The sequence below is a fragment of the Hypanus sabinus genome, chromosome 6, assembly GCF_030144855.1.
Source record: "Hypanus sabinus isolate sHypSab1 chromosome 6, sHypSab1.hap1, whole genome shotgun sequence".
Lineage (NCBI taxonomy): Eukaryota > Metazoa > Chordata > Chondrichthyes > Myliobatiformes > Dasyatidae > Hypanus > Hypanus sabinus.
The window spans coordinates 180,396,431-180,413,201 of NC_082711.1; the positions used below are offsets into that span (position 1 = coordinate 180,396,431).

At 49.9% G+C, this 16,771-nt stretch overlaps 1 protein-coding gene across 2 annotated transcripts in view; it reads right to left on the reverse strand.

Moving 5' to 3' along the window:
- serpinf1 (serpin peptidase inhibitor, clade F (alpha-2 antiplasmin, pigment epithelium derived factor), member 1) overlaps positions 1 to 13,296 on the reverse strand; it is a 43,673-nt gene extending 30,377 nt beyond the window's left edge. Inside the window, exon 1 of one of the 2 annotated variants that reach the window (XM_059973733.1) lies at positions 13,124 to 13,296. The gene's annotated coding sequence lies outside the window, so the exon portion shown is untranslated. Of the gene's footprint in view, positions 1 to 13,085 lie in introns of both variants that reach the window. The other variant, XM_059973734.1, reaches the window with a different exon arrangement.
- Positions 13,297 to 16,771: the final 3,475 nt, after the last annotated feature.

Below are 16,771 nucleotides of genomic sequence, written 5' to 3' on the forward strand. Positions count from 1 at the left end.
GACCCCACTCCTTCCCATTCACTCCTAGTCCACAGTCCCAATGACCCCACCCCTTCCCATTCACTCCCAGTCAACAGTCCCAATCAACCCCCCCTTCCATTCACTCCTAGTTCACAGTCCCAATGACCCCACCCCTTCCCATTCACTCCTAGTCCACAGTCCCAATGAACCCCACCCTTCCCATTCACTCCCAATGAACCCCACACTTTCCCATTCATTCCCAGTGAACCCCACCCTTCCCAACCACCCCAATAAACCCCACCATTCCCATTCAACCCAATTAACCTCACCACTTCACATTCACTCCAAGTCCACAGTCCCAAGGACCCCACCGGTTCCCATTCACTCCCAATAAACCCCACCCTTCCCATTCACTCCCAATGAAACCCACCCCTTCCCATTCACTCCCAGTCAACAGTCCCAATCAGCCCCCCCTTCCATTCACTCCTAGTTCACAGTCCCAATGACCCCACCCCTTCCCAATCACTCCTAGTCCACAGTCCCAATGAACCCCACCCTTCCCATTCACTCCCAAAGACCCCACCCCTTCCCAATCACTCCCAGTCAACAGTCCCAATGAACCTCACTTCCATTCACTCCTAGTGCACAGTCCCAATGAACCTCACAATTCCCATTCACTCCCAATGAACACCACCCCTTCCCATTCACGCCTAGTCCACAGTCCCAACGACCCCTCACCTTACCATTCACTCCCAATGGACCCCACTCCTTCACATTCACTTCTAGTCCACAGTCCCAATGACCCCACCCCTTCCCATTCACTCCCAATGTCCCCACCCCTTCCCATTCACTCCTAGTCCACAGTCCCGATGAACCCACCCCTTCCCATTCACTCCCAATGACCCCGCCCCTTCCCATTCACTCCCAATGAACCCACCCCTTCCCATTCACTCCCAATGACCCCGCCCCTTCCCATTCACTCCCAATGTCCCCACCCCTTCCCATTCACTCCTAGTCCACAGTCCCGATGACCCCATCCCTTCCCATTCACTCCCAATGACCCCGCCCCTTCCCTTTCACTCCTAGTCCACAGTCCCAATGACCCCACCCCTTCCCATCACGGCCAATGAACCCCACCCCTTCCCATTCACACGTAGTCCACAGTCCCAATGACCCCACCCCTTCCCATTTACTCCCAATGAACCCCACCCTTCCCATTCACTCCCAGTGAACCCCACACTTTCCCATTCACTCCTAGTCCACAGTCCCAATGACCCCACCCCTTCCCATTCACTCCCAATGACCCCACCCCTTCCCATTCGCTCCTAGTCCAGTCCCAATGACCCCACCCCTTCCCATTCACTCCTAGTCCACAGTCCCAATGACCCCACCCCTTCCCATTCACTCCTAGTCCACAGTCCCAATGACCCCGCCCCTTCCCATTCACTCCTAGTCCACAGTCCCAATGACCCCACCCCTTCCCATTCACTCCCAATGACCCCACCCCTTCCCATTCACTCCCAATGACCCCACCCCTTCCCATTCGCTCCTAGTCCAGTCCCAATGACCCCACACTTTCCCATTCACTCCTAGTCCACAGTCCCAATGACCCCGCCCCTTCCCATTCACTCCTAGTCCACAGTCCCAATGACCCCACCCCTTCCCATTCACTCCCAATGACCCCACCCCTTCCCATTCGCTCCTAGTCCAGTCCCAATGACCCCACCCCTTCCCATTAACTCCTAGTCCACAGTCCCAATGACCCCAACCCTTCCCATTCACTCCCTGTGGTACCCGACCCTTCCCATTCACTCCTAGTCCACAGTCCCAATGACCCCGCCCCTTCCCATTCACTCTGACTGAACCCCACCTTTCCCATTCACTCCCAATGAACCCCACTCTTCCCATTCACTCCCAATGGACCCCACCCTTCTCATTCACGCCTAGTGCACAGTCCCAATGACCCCGCCCCTTCCCATTCACTCTGACTGAACCCCACCTTTCCCATTCACTCCCAATGAACCCCACAATTCCCATTCACCCCAATGAACCCCACCCTTCCCATTCACTCCTAATAACCCCACCCCTTCCCATTCACTCCCAATGAACCCCACAATTCCCATTCACCCCAATGATCCCCACCCTTCCCATTCACTCCTAATAACCCCACCCCTTCCCATTCACTCCTTGTCCACAGTCCCAATGATCCTACCCCTTCCCATTCACTCCCAATGACCCCCACCCCTTCCCTTTCACTACTAGTCCACGGTCCCAATGACCCCACCCCTTCCCATTCACTCCTAGTCCACAGTCTCAATGACCCTACCCCTTCCCATTCACTCCCAATGACCTCCACCCCTTCCCTTTCACTCCTAGTCCACAGTCCCAATGACCCCGCCCCTTCCCATTCACTCTGACTGAACCCCACCTTTCCCATTCACTCCCAATGAACCCCACTCTTCCCATTCACTCTCAATGAACCCCACTCTTCCCATTCACTCCTAATAACCCCACCCCTTCCCATTCACTCCCAGTCAACAGTCCCAATGAATCCCACCCCTTCCCATTCACTCCTTGTCAACAGTCCCAAATACCCCACCCCTTCCCATTCACTCCCAATGAACCCCACCCCTTCCCATTCACTCCTGATCCACAGTCCCAATGACCCCACGCCTTCCCATTCACTCCTAGTCCACAGTCCCAATGACCTCACCCCTTCCCATTCTCACCTAGTCCACAGTCCCAATGACCCCACCCCTTCCCATTCTCACCTAGTCCACAGTCCCAATGACCCCAACACTTCCCATTCACTCCCAATGAAACCCACCCCTTCCCATTCTCACCTAGTCCACAGTCCCAATGACCCCACCCCTTCCCATTCTCACCTAGTCCACAGTCCCAATGACCCCACCCCTTCCCATTCACTCCCAATGAAACCCACCCCTTCCCATTCACTCCTTGTCCACAGTCCCAATGACCCTACCCCTTCCCATTCACTCCCAATAACCCCATCCCTTCCCTTTCACTCCTTGTCCACAGTCCCAATGACCCTACCCCTTCCCATTCATTCCCAATAACCCCACCCCTTCCCATTCACTCCCAATAACCCCACCCCTTCCCATTCACTCCCAATGACCCCACCCCTTCCCATTCACTCCCAATGAACCCACCCCTTCCCTTTCACTCCTTGTCCACAGACCCAATGACCCCACCCCTTCCCATTCACTCCCAATGAACCCACCCCTTCCCTTTCACTCCTAGTCCACAGTCCCAATCACCCCACCCCTTCCCATTCACTCCCAATGAACCCCACCCCTTCCCATTCACTCCTTGTCCACAGTCCCAATGACCCCACCCCTTCCCATTCACTCCCAATGAACCCACCCCTTCCCATTCACTCCCAATGAACCCACCCCTTCCCATTCACTCCCAATGAACCCCACCCCTTCCCATTCACTCCTAGTCAACAGTCCCAATGACCCCAACCCTTCCCATTCACTCCCAATGAACCCACCCCTTCCCATTCACTCCCAATAACCCCACCCCTTCCCATTCACTCCTAGTCAACAGTCCCAATGACCCCAACCCTTCCCATTCACTCCCAATGAAACCCATCCTTCCCATTCTCTCCTAGTCCACAGTCCCAATGACCCCACCCCTTCCCATTTACTCCCAATGAACCCCACCCCTTCCCATTCACTCCTAGTCCACAGTCCCAATGACCCCAACCCTTCCCATTCACTCCCAATGAACCCACCCCTTCCCATTCACTCCTAGTCAACAGTCCCAATGACCCCAACCCTTCCCATTCACTCCCAATGAACCCACCCCTTCCCATTCACTCCCAATAACCCCACCCCTTCCCATTCACTCCTAGTCAACAGTCCCAATGACCCCAACCCTTCCCATTCACTCCCAATGAACCCACCCCTTCCCATTCACTCCTAGTCAACAGTCCCAATGACCCCAACCCTTCCCATTCACTCCCAATGAACCCACCCCTTCCCATTCACTCCTAGTCAACAGTCCCAATGACCCCAACCCTTCCCATTCACTCCCAATGAAACCCACCCTTCCCATTCACTCCTAGTCCACAGTCCCAATGACCCCAACCCTTCCCATTCTCTCCTAGTCCACAGTCCCAATGACCCCACCCCTTCCCATTTACTCCCAATGAACCCCACCCCTTCCCATTCACTCCTAGTCCACAGTCCCAATGACCCCACCCCTTCCCATTTACTCCCAGTGGTACCCCACCCTTCCCATTCACTCCCCATGAACCCCACACTTTCCCATTCACTCCTAGTCCACAGTCCCAATGACCCCCACCCATTCCCATTCACTCCTAGTCCACAGTCCCAATGTCCCCACCCCTTCCCATTCACTCCTAGTCCACAGTGCCAATGACCCTACCCCTTCCCATTTACTCCCAGTGGTACCCCACCCTTCCCATTCACTCCCAATGAACCCCACCCCTTCCCATTCACTCCTAGTCCATAGTCCCAATGACCCCAGCCTTTCCCATTAGGCAGGGTTTAAGGGTCGGCACAACATTGTGGGCCGAAGGGCCTGTACTGTGTTGTACTATTCTATGTTCTATGACCCCAGCCCTTCCCATTCACTCTCAGTCCACACTGCCAATTGGACCCATCCTTACCATTCACTCCCAGTTGACACTCCGAATGGGCCAAATTACCTTCCAATTCTCTCCCAATCCAGTCTCTCAATGGACATGACCCATTCCCATTCACTCCTGGTCCATATCCCTAATGGATCTGACCGTCTCACACACATTCCCATTGGACACTTTCCATTTGGTCAATATACACTCTCTCTAGTAATCATCTCAGCTCTTTGGACTAAATCCCTTCAACCGATGTGTCTTTCCTTTTAGTTGGTCTTGTTTATCCCTCTGTGTGTGGGGTGGTCAGTGTCTGTCAGCTGGACGGAATTATGAGGTCAGCTACATGTTTGCAGTGAGGGGTTTGGGACACCTCACTGGCAGGTCTGTAATCAGAGACCAGCCTTTACTGATTTACAGCCACCTTCCGCTGGTTTTGTGATTACTGTAATTTTGTATGCATACTCATTTAGTTCCTTTAACTTAAAATTCCCCAGTGGGATCTGAGCCCTCCTCTCTGGATCCAAGACCCAATAAATTAACCCTGGAAAGGGTGAGCAGTTTCAAGTTCCTGGGTGTCAACATCTCTGAAGATCTATTGAAGATCTGTTGTGGGCCCAACATGCTGATGCCATTACAAAAAGAAGGCATGACCATAAAATATAGGAACAGAATTAGGCCATTCAGCCCATCAAGTCTGCTCAGCCATTCCATCTTGGCTGATCCCAGATCCCTCTGAACCCCTCTTACCTTTGTTTTAAAAGTGTGCCCCTCAAATTTGAGGCTGTGCCCTCTAGTTTCTCCACCACAGGAAACATCCTCTCCACATCCACCCTATCTACTCCTTTCAACATTCGGTAGGTTTCAATGAAATCCCCCTGCATTCTTCTAAATTCCAGTGAGTACAAGCCCAAAGCTGCCAAACGCATCTCATATGTTAACCCCTTCATTCCTGGAATCATCCTCATGAGCCTCCTCTGGGCTCTCCAATGACACACATCCTTTCTAAGACATGGGCCCAGAACTGATGACAAAACTCCGTGCAGCCTGAATAATGTCTTCTAAAGCTTCAGCATTATCTCCTTGTTCTTATATTCTATTCCCCTTGAAATAAATGCCAACATTGCATTTCCCTCCTTTACCACAGACCCAATGGGTCTTGCATGTGGACTCCCAAGTCCCTCTGCACCTCTGATCTTTGAAGCTTCTCCCCATTTAGATAACAGTCTGCACGATTGTCCCTTTTACCAAAATGCATTATCATACATTTCCCAACACTGTATTCCATCTGCCACTTTTTCCCCATTCTTTCAATTTGTCTCTGCTGCAATCTTATTGCTTTCTCAGCACTACCTACCCTTCATATCATCTGCAAACTTTACCACAGAACCACCAATTCCATTATCCAAATCACTGACAAATAATGTGAAAAATAACAATCCCAGTACTGACCCTAAGGAACACTACTAATCGGATGGCAGAGGGGAAGAGGCTGCTCCTGAATTGCTGAGTGTGTGCCTTCAGGCTTTTGTACCTCCTACCTGATGGTAACAGTGAGAAAACGGCATGCCCTGGGTGCTGGAGGTCCTTAATAATGGATGACGTCTTTCTCAGACACCGCTCCTTGAAGATATCCTGGGTACTTTGTAGGCTAGTACCCAAGATGACTAAATTTACAACCCTCTGCAGCTTCTTTTGGTCCTGTGCAGTAGCCCCACCATACCAGACAGTGATGTAGCCTGTCAGAATGCTCCCCACAGTACAACTATAGAAGTTTTTGAGTGTATTTGCTGACATACCAAATCTCTTCAAACTCCTAATGAAATATAGCCACTGTCTTGCCTTCTTTATAACTGCATCAATATGTTGGAACCAGGTCAGATCCTCAGAGATCTTGACACCCAGGAACTTGAAGCTGCTCACTCTCTCCACTTCTCTGAGGATTGGTATGTGTTCCTTTGGTTAGGTTAAGCTAACTGGCCTACAATTTCCTTTGTTTTGCCTTCCTCCCTTCTTGAAGAGTGGAATGACATTTGCAATCTTCCAGTCGTCTGGGACCATGCCAGGGTCAAGTGATTCTTGAAAGATCATGATCAATGCATCCGTCATCTCTTCAGCAACCTCTCTCAAGGACCCTCATGACAGTGGCTATATTTCATTAGGAGTTTGAAGAAATTTGATACGTCACCAAGGACTTTCAAAAATTTCTACAGATGTACTGTGGCAAGAATTCCAACTGGTTGCATCACTGTCAGGTATGGAGGGGCCACTGCATGGGATTGGAAAAAGCCCATGAAAGTTGAAAACTCAACCTGCTCCATCATGGACACTAGCCTCCCCAGCACTGAGGATATCTTCGAAAGGCAATGCGTCAAAAAGCCACATCCATCATTAAGGACCCCCATCACCCAGGACATGCCCAATTCTCATTGCTACCATTAGGGAAGAGGTACAGGAGCCTGAAGACCCACACTCAATGATTCAGAAACAGCTTTTTCCCCTCTGACCTCAGATTTCTGAATGGACACTGAACCCATGACCATTACCTCACCTTTTTGCTGCTCTTTTTGCACTGCTTATTTAATTATATAAACATATACATATATACAGTGGATTTCAGTTAACTGGGACTCATTGGGACCAGTACATTTTGGTCCAAATCAGTGGCTGACCCAATTAGCTGAAATTTCATGGAACTAGTTAAAAAGGTATAAAAAAGACAAACTACTGTTTAACTGAGTAACTAATTAAGTACTTAAATGAAATACAGAACAAATTAGACCACTACCAGTACCACTGCCGATGTGTCCATCGTATCTGGTGATGACAGGAAACCTGTTCAGGAGAATCTCTGGTGGAAAAGCTGTCGCACTGGGACGAGCCACTCGCCCAACTTCAGAGCTCCAGGTCCAATGGGACGCGTAGTCATCATAACTTGTGTCTTCCTTGGTTGCAGTAGATATCTCCTCTTCCTCGTCTTGCCCTTTGCTCTCCATGGAACGTTGTAGAACCACCTTCCTGGCCATTGGATCTCCCTGTAGGTCTTGTCCGCCGGAGCTGACTTTGCATGCTAGGACAGGCATGTCCCAATCTCACCAGGGTATGAGACCCACCGGCTGTCCTCACCTGGTCTGGCCTACCTGTCAAGGTGTGGCTGCTGTCACATGCAAAATGTTACTTGAGCTGAGTGTCCAGTGGGGACCAAAGATAACATTCAGGATGTCTGTCAATACCTCCAAATTCTTCAAAGTACCTAACTTGTTGAAATAGTGAATTGTTTCATTTTCACTCCCAGCCATTTCTAGAATCTCCAAGCCTGAATGTTTGAAACCGCAGCGAGCAAAATGGTTCTGAACTGTCTTATCTCTCACCAACTATCAGTGACAAAAATCACTGCTTTCTGACCACAAACACTATTTAAAAACCGTTCTCTCTAAGCCCATTGCAGTGCATGCAAGACTAAGGCTAGTAATTTTTATAAAATTTCTCACTATATATATTTCTTATTGTAATTTATAGCATCTTTATGTAGTGCACTGTAATACCACCACTAAACAACAAACTTCACCACATATGTCGGTGATATTAAACCTGATTGCTCGCTGAGGGGAAGAAGGTAAGGTCGCGAGGTGCTTTTTAGACTTATTCTATTAATCCAGTTCAGGTATGGGGGAGACAGTCAGAGCAGTGGTGTGCTCCGTATGCAGTATGTGGGAAGTCAGGGTCAACACAGTTGTCCCTGATGACCACACCTGCAAAAGGTGCGTCCAGCTGCAGCACCTATCAGCCCGAGTCAGGGAGTTGGAGCTGGAGCTGGATGAACTACGGATCATTCGGGAGGCAGAGGCAGAGATAGATAGTTATCAGGAGGTAGTCACACCAAAGAACCAAGATTTAGGCAGATGGGTGACGGTCCAGAGAGGCAGGGGGAGCAGGCAGAGAGAGCAGAGCACCCCTGCGGCCATTCCCATTAACAATAAGTATACCATACTGGATACAGTTGATGGGGATGACCTACCAGGAATGAGTTGTAGTGGTCCTGCCTCTGGCACAGAGGTTGAACCCTCAACTAGAAAGGGGAGGAGGGAAGAGAAGAGAGCGATAGTTTTAGGGGACTCTATAGTTAGGGGGGCAGATAGGAGATTTTGTGGGGCAGATCGGGAGTCTCGGATGGTATGTTGCCTCCCTGGTGCCAGGGTCCAGGACATCTCAGATCGGGTGCAGGCTATTCTTGAGAGTGAGGGCATGAACCCAGATGTAGTGGTCCATGTAGGGACCAACAATGTAGGTAAGGTGAGTGAGGGGGTCCTGCTTAGAAAGTTCAGGGAGTTAGGAGTGAAGCTGAAAGGCAGGACCTCTAGGGTGACAATCTCGGGATTGCTACCTGTGCCACGTGCGAGTGAGGCGAAGAATAGAATGATTATGCACATGAATACGAAGCTGAGAGCATGGTGCAGGAAGGAAGGGTTCAGGTTTTTGGATAATTGGTCTTTGTTCCAGGGACATTGGGATCTGTTTCGAAGGGATGGTCTACATCTGAACCGGAGGGGTACTAACATTCTTGCAGGAGTATTTGCCAGTGCTGCTCGGGGGGGGTTTAAACTAGATGTGCAGGGGGCAGGGATCCAGATCCAGAGGGTTGGTCAGAAGGTGCATGGGGTTAAATGTGTACAAGGTTTGGGTGATCTTGAGAAGGTCATCAAAATTCAGGGTGCAATTTGCCCGATGGAAGTTCAAGGAGCTGGGTTAGGTACCGTAGACAGTGTTTTAAGCAAAGAGAGGAGGAATGGGCTAAGAATTCTATACTTGAATGCGCGTAGTGTCAGAAATAAGACAGATGAGCTTGAAGCTCAGATGAAAATGGGGAACTACGATATTGTTGGGATAACGGAGACATGGCTGCAAGGGATCAGGCCTGGGAATTGAGTGTACCTGGGTATACGTGCTATCGTAGAGACAGAGATATGGGAAGAGGGGGTGGGGTGGCCCTGTTGGTGAGGAATGAGATTCAGTCCTTCGCAAGAGGTGACTTGGGAACAGGGGAAGTAGAGTCTGTGTGGATTGAGCTGAGGAACAGTAAGGGTAAAAAGACCCTAATGGGTGTTGTGTGCAGGCCCCCAAACAGTAGCGTGGATATTGGGTACAAGTTGATAAGGGAGTTAACATTGGCATGTGCTAAAGGTAATGCAGTCGTTATGGGAGATTTCAACATGCAGTTGGACTGGGAGAATCAAGTAGGTGCTGGACCCCAGGATAGGGAGTTTGTGGAGTGTCTAAGGGATGTATTTTTGGAACAGCTTGTGCTTGAGCCAACCAGGAACGAGGCTATTTTGGACTTGGTGATGTGTAATGAACAGGAATTGATAAGTGATCTTGAAGTAAAGGAGCCATTCGGAAGTAGTGATCATAACATGATAAGTTTTTATCTACAATTTGAGAGGGATAAGGGCAGATCAGAGGTGTCAGTGTTGCAATTAAATAAAGGAGACTACGGAGCCATGAGGGAAGAGCTGGCCAAAGTTAAATGGGCGGATGCCCTGGCAGGAAAGACAGTGGATCAGCAGTGGCAGATATTCTTGGGCATAATACAAAAGATGCAAATGCAGTTCATTCCAATGAGAAGGAAGGATTCAAAGAGGGGGAAGGGGCCACAGTGGTTGACAAAGGAAGTCAGAGATTGTATAGCATTAAAGAAAAAGAAGTATGACAGGGCTAAAATGAGTGGGAATACAGATGATTGGGAAAGTTTTAAGGAACAGCAGATCTTAACTAAAAAAGCAATACGGAGAGAAAAAATCAGGTATGAGCTCAGTCTAGCCAGGAATATAAAAGGGGATAGCAAAAGCTTTTTTAGCTATGTGAAGAGAAAGAAGATAGTTAAGAACAATGTTGGCCCCTTGAAGAATGAATTGGGAGAAATTGTTATGGGAAACAGGGAAATGGCAACAGAATTTAATGCATACTTTAGATCTGTCTTCACCAGGGAGGACACAAGCAATCTCCCAGATGTATGGATGGGCCAGGGTCATAAGATATCAGAGGAATTGAGACAGATTGACATTAGGAAAGAAACTGTGATGAGTAGACTGGTAGGACTGAAGGCTAATAAATCCCCGGGTCCAGATGGTCTGCATCCAAGGGTTCTAAAAGAGGTGGCTCAGGAAATTACAGATGCATTGGTAACCATTTTCCAATGTTCCTTAGATTCAGGATCAGTTCCTGAAGATTGGAGAGTGGCTAATGTTGTCCCACTTTTCAAGAAGGGAGGGAAGGAGAAAACGGAGAACTATCACCCTGTTAGCCTAACGTCAGTCGTGGGGAAGATGCTTGAGTCCATTATTAAGGACGAAATAGTGGCACATCTAGATGGCAGAAATAGGATTAGGCCGAGCCAGCATGGATTTACCAAGGGCAAATCATGCTTGACTAATCTGTTGGAGTTTTTTGAGGGTGTAACAAGGATGTTAGACGAGGGTAAGCCAGTAGATGTTGTGTACCTAGATTTTCAGAAGGCATTCGATAAGGTGCCACATAGGAGATTGGTGAGTAAAATCAGAGCTCATGGCATTGGGGGCAGGGTTTCAACATGGATAGAAAACTGGTTGGCAGATAGAAAGCAAAGGGTAGCAGTGAATGGGTGTTTCTCAGACTGGCTGGAGGTGACTAGTGGGGTACCACAGGGCTCTGTATTGGGACCACAGCTCTTTACGATTTATGTCAATGATTTAGATGAGGGCATTGAAAACTATATCAGCAAGCTTGTTGACGATACTAAACTGGGTGGCAATGTGACATGCGAAGAGGACATTAGGAGAATACAGGGAGACTTGGATAGGCTGAGTGAGTGGGCAGATACTTGGCAGATGTCATTCAATGTGAATAAATGTGAAGTTATCCACTTTGGAAGCTGGAACAAGAGGGCAGAGTATTGTCTGAACGGTGTCGAGTTAGGTAAGGGAGAAATGCAAAGAGACCTAGGAGTCCTAGTTCACCAGTCAATGAAGGTGAATGAGCAAGTGCAACAGGCAGTGAAGAGGGCAAATGGAATGTTGGCCTTTGTTACAAGGGGAATTGAGTACAAGAGCAAGGATGTCCTTTTGCATTTGTACAGGGCCCTGGTGAGACCACACCTGGAATATTGTGTACAGTTTTGGTCTCCAGGTTTAAGGAAGGACATTCTGGCAATTGAGGAAGTGCAGGTTGATTCCTGGGATGGCAGGGCTGTCTTACGCAGAGAGATTGGAGAGATTGGGCTTGTACACGCTGGAATTGAGGAGATTGAGAGGGGATCTGATTGAAACATTTAAGATAATTAAAGGATTTGATAGGGTTGAGGCAGGAAATATGTTCCAGATGTTGGGAGAGTACAGTACCAGAGGGCATGGATTGAGAATAAGAGGTCAGTTATTTAAAACAGAGTTGAGGAAGAACTTCTTCTCCCAGAGAGTTGTGGAGGTGTGGAATGCACTGCCTCGGAAGATGGTGGAGTCCAATTCTCTGGATGCTTTCAAGAAGGAGCTGGATAGATATCTGATGGATAGGGGAATCAAGGGATATGGGGACAAGGCAGGGACTGGGTGTTGATAGTGAATGATCAGCCATGATCTCAAAATGGCGGTGCAGACTCGAGGGGCCGAATGGTCTACTTCTGCACCTATTGTCTGTTGTCTTGTCTATTCTGAAAACACCCAGTGACTTGGGAGCTTGTTACATTCAAACCATCTAAGATCTTCTGGGGCAACTGGAGTGGAGAACCTTCCAGGCAAAGGGTCACTGCACCAATCCAGTTGGATCTGAACTTTCCCCTGCAGATCTGTGTGGATTAATGCCCTGCCTGAATCTGAGAGATGACAGTAATTTTGATCACAGTGCCTACACCACTCTACCTTTCACCTGCAGACAATTGATCAAACACTTACACTTTCCAATCAGACAGGGTCACCTCATTGCCCAAGTTCAAAGTAAATTTATTATTAAAGTCCTCCACGTCACATTTAGTACCCGGGATTCATTTTCTTGCAGGCATTCACAGTACCAATGAAAAAAACTGCACACAAAGACGGACAAACGGCCAGCGTGCTACGATAAACTATGCAGATGCCAACACGCAGATAGATAGATGCGGAGTACTGAGAATGGGTGTCGAAGCCTTGAAAGTGAGTCCATGTGTTGCGGAATCAGTTCAGAGTTGTGAGTGAAGTTATCCGCGCCGGTTCAGGAGCCTGATGGTCGTACGGTAATCATTGTTCCTGGCCTGCCGGTGTTCCTGCCCAATGGCAGCAACTACCCGACCCCTCGGTACTGTTTGCCCGTACGCCGCTGCAAGCGTGCCCCCTAACAGCCCGCCCTAACGCTCATCAGTGGCTGTCATGGACATCCAGCTTAACAATGGCTTTCCCAAACTTTGAATCCCCAGGGCATCGTTATCTCTCCGGCAATCACCGCTTTGTAAGCAGCGGCCGGTGTCGGGGCTCCCACCCGTTAAATCCGTTCATCGGCTTACCCGACTCCCCGCACCCTGCACCCTGCGCTCGGCTTTACCTCCCTGTCGTGACGGTGACGCCTCCGAACGGAGCAGCCTCTCAGTACCGCCCGACTGCAGGCAGCAACGTGGCTGAGAAAGTGATTGCTCCTCAGGGGTCCCGGCTAAAAATAACTCGGTTTCCTGTCCACGCAGGCAGAGGAAACACTCGTTCCAGCAGAGAAGGCTCGGGATCATAGACCGCTCCCACCTCCATCAGACCGTGATACGCCAAGACCGAACCACGAGGCGGAAAGCAGACCAGCCTGCTCCGCCATTCGGTCACGCCTGATTTATTGACCCTCTCAAACCCATTCTCTCGCCTCTCCCTGTCACCTTTGACACCCTGACTAATTCCCAATAATGTGGCCTTCATAACGTCTGTGACAATGAATTCCACAGATTCACCACCTCATCTCTGACTTCCTTTGGATTCTGAGGCTGTGTCCTCTGGTCCTGGACTCCCCCACTGTAAGAAACATCCTCTCCACATCCACTGTATCTGTGTCCTCTGGTCCTGGACTCCCCCACTGTAGGAAACATCCTCTCCACATCCACTCTATCTGTGTCCTCTGGTCCTAGACTCCCCCACTGTAGGAAACATCCTCTCCACATCCACTCTATCTGTGTCCTCTGGTCCTGGACTCCCCCACTACAGGAAACATCCTCTCCACATCCACTCTATCTGTGTCCTCTGGTCCTAGACTCCCCCACTACAGGAAACATCCTCTCCACACCCACTCTATCTGTGTCCTCTGGTCCTAGACTCCCCCACTACAGGAAACATCCTCTCCACACCCACTCTATCTGTGTCCTCTGGTCCTAGACTCCCCCACTGTAGGAAACATCCTCTCCACACCCACTCTATCTGTGTCCTCTGGTCCTAGACTCTCCACTATAGGAAACATCCTCTCCACACCCACTCTATCTGTGTCCTCTGGTCCTAGACTCCCCCACTATAGGAAACATCCTCTCCACATCCACTCTATCTGTGTCCTCTGGTCCTAGACTCCCCCACTACAGGAAACATCCTCTCCACATCCACTCTATCTGTGTCCTCTGGTCCTAGACTCCCCCACTACAGGAAACATCCTCTCCACACCCACTCTATCTGTGTCCTCTGGTCCTAGACTCCCCCACTATAGGAAACATCCTCTCCACATCCACTCTATCTGTGTCCTCTGGTCCTAGACTCCCCCACTATAGGAAACATCCTCTCCACACCCACTCTATCTGTGTCCTCTGGTCCTAGACTCCCCCACTGTAGGAAACATCCTCTACACATCCACTCTATCTGTGTCCTCTGGTCCTAGACTCCCCCACTATAGGAAACATCCTCTCCACACCCACTCTATCTGTGTCCTCTGGTCCTAGACTCCCCCACTATAGGAAACATCCTCTCCACACCCACTCTATCTGTGTCCTCTGGTCCTAGACTCCCCCACTGTAGGAAACATCCTCTCCACATCCACTCTATCTGTATCCTCTGGTCCTAGACTCCCCCACTATAGGAAACATCCTCTCCACATCCACTCTATCTGTGTCCTCTGGTCCTGGACTCCCCCACTATAGGAAACATCCTCTCCACATCCACTCTATCTGTGTCCTCTGGTCCTAGACTCCCCCACTATAGGAAACATCCTCTCCACATCCACTCTATCTGTGTCCTCTGGTCCTAGACTCCCCCACTATAGGAAACATCCTCTCCACATCCACTCTATCTGTGTCCTCTGGTCCTAGACTCCCCCACTATAGGAAACATCCTCTCCACATCCACTCTATCTGTGTCCTCTGGTCCTAGACTCCCCCACTGTAGGAAACATCCTCTCTACATCCACTCTATCTGTATCCTCTGGACCTAGACTCCCCCACTATAGGAAACATCCTCTCCACATCCACTCTATCTGTGTCCTCTGGTCCTGGACTCCCCCACTATAGGAAACATCCTCTCCACATCCACTCTATCTGTGTCCTCTGGTCCTAGACTCCCCCACTATAGGAAACATCCTCTCCACATCCACTCTATCTGTGTCCTCTGGTCCTAGACTCCCCCACTGTAGGAAACATCCTCTCCACATCCACTCTATCTGTGTCCTCTGGTCCTGGACTCCCCCACTATAGGAAACATCCTCTCCACATCCACTCTATCTGTGTCCTCTGGTCCTGGACTCCCCCAACTATAGGAAACATCCTCTCCACATCCACTCTATCTGTGTCCTCTGGTCCTGGACTCCCCCAACTATAGGAAACATCCTCTCCACATCCACTCTATCTGTGTCCTCTGGTCCTGGACTCCCCCACTGTAGGAAACATCCTCTCCACATCCACTCTATCTGTGTCCTCTGGTCCTAGACTACCCCACTGTAGGAAACATCCTCTCCACATCCACTCTATCTGTATCCTCTGGTCCTAGACTCCCCCACTATAGGAAACATCCTCTCCACATCCACTCTATCTGTGTCCTCTGGTCCTGGACTCCCCCACTATAGGAAACATCCTCTCCACATCCACTCTATCTGTGTCCTCTGGTCCTGGACTTCCCCACTATAGGAAACATCCTCTCCACATCCACTCTATCTGTGTCCTCTGGTCCTGGACTCCCCCAACTATAGGAAACATCCTCTCCACATCCACTCTATCTGTGTCCTCTGGTCCTGGACTCCCCCAACTATAGGAAACATCCTCTCCACATCCACTCTATCTGTGTCCTCTGGTCCTGGACTCCCCCACTGTAGGAAACATCCTCTCCACATCCACTCTATCTGTGTCCTCTGGTCCAAGACTCCCCCACCATAGAAAACATCCTCTCCACACCCACTCTATCTGTGGTCCTCTGGTCCAAGACTCCCCCACTATAGGAAACATCCTCTCCACACCCACTCTATCTGTGCCCTCTGGTCCTAGACTCCCCCACTATAGGAAACAACCTCTCCACACCCACTCTATCTGCGCCCTCTGGTCCTAGACTCCTCCACTATAGGAAACATCCTCTCCACATCCACTCTATCTGTGTCCTCTGGTCCGAGACTCCCCCACTATAGGAAACATCCTCTCCACACCCATTCCATCTGTGCCCTCTGGTCCTAGACTCCCCCCTCTATAGGAAACATCCTCTCCACACCCACTCTATCTGTGTCCTCTGGTCCTGGACTCCCCCACTATAGGAAACATCCCCTCCACATCCACTCTATCTGTGTCCTCTGGTCCTGGACTCCCCCACTACAGGAAACATCCTCTCCACATCCACTCTATCTGTGTCCTCTGGTCCTAGACTCCCCCACTATAGGAAATATCCTCTCCACACCCATTCTAGGAAACATCCTCTCCACACCCACTCTATCTGTGTCCTAGACTCCCCACTATAGGAAACATCCTCTCCACACTCACTCTATCTGTGTCCTCTGGTCCTAGACTCCCCCACTACAGGAAACATCCTCTCCACATCCACTCTATCTGTGCCCTCTGGTCCTAGACTCGCCCTCTATAGGAAACATCCTCTCCACATCCACTCTGTCTGTGTCCTCTGGTCCTAGACTCCCCCACTGTAGGAAACATCCTCTCCACATCCACTTTATCTGTGTCCTCTGGTCCTAGACTCGCCCTCTATAGGAAACATCCTCTCCACATCCACTCTATCTGTGTCCTCTGGTCCAAGACTCCCCCACCAT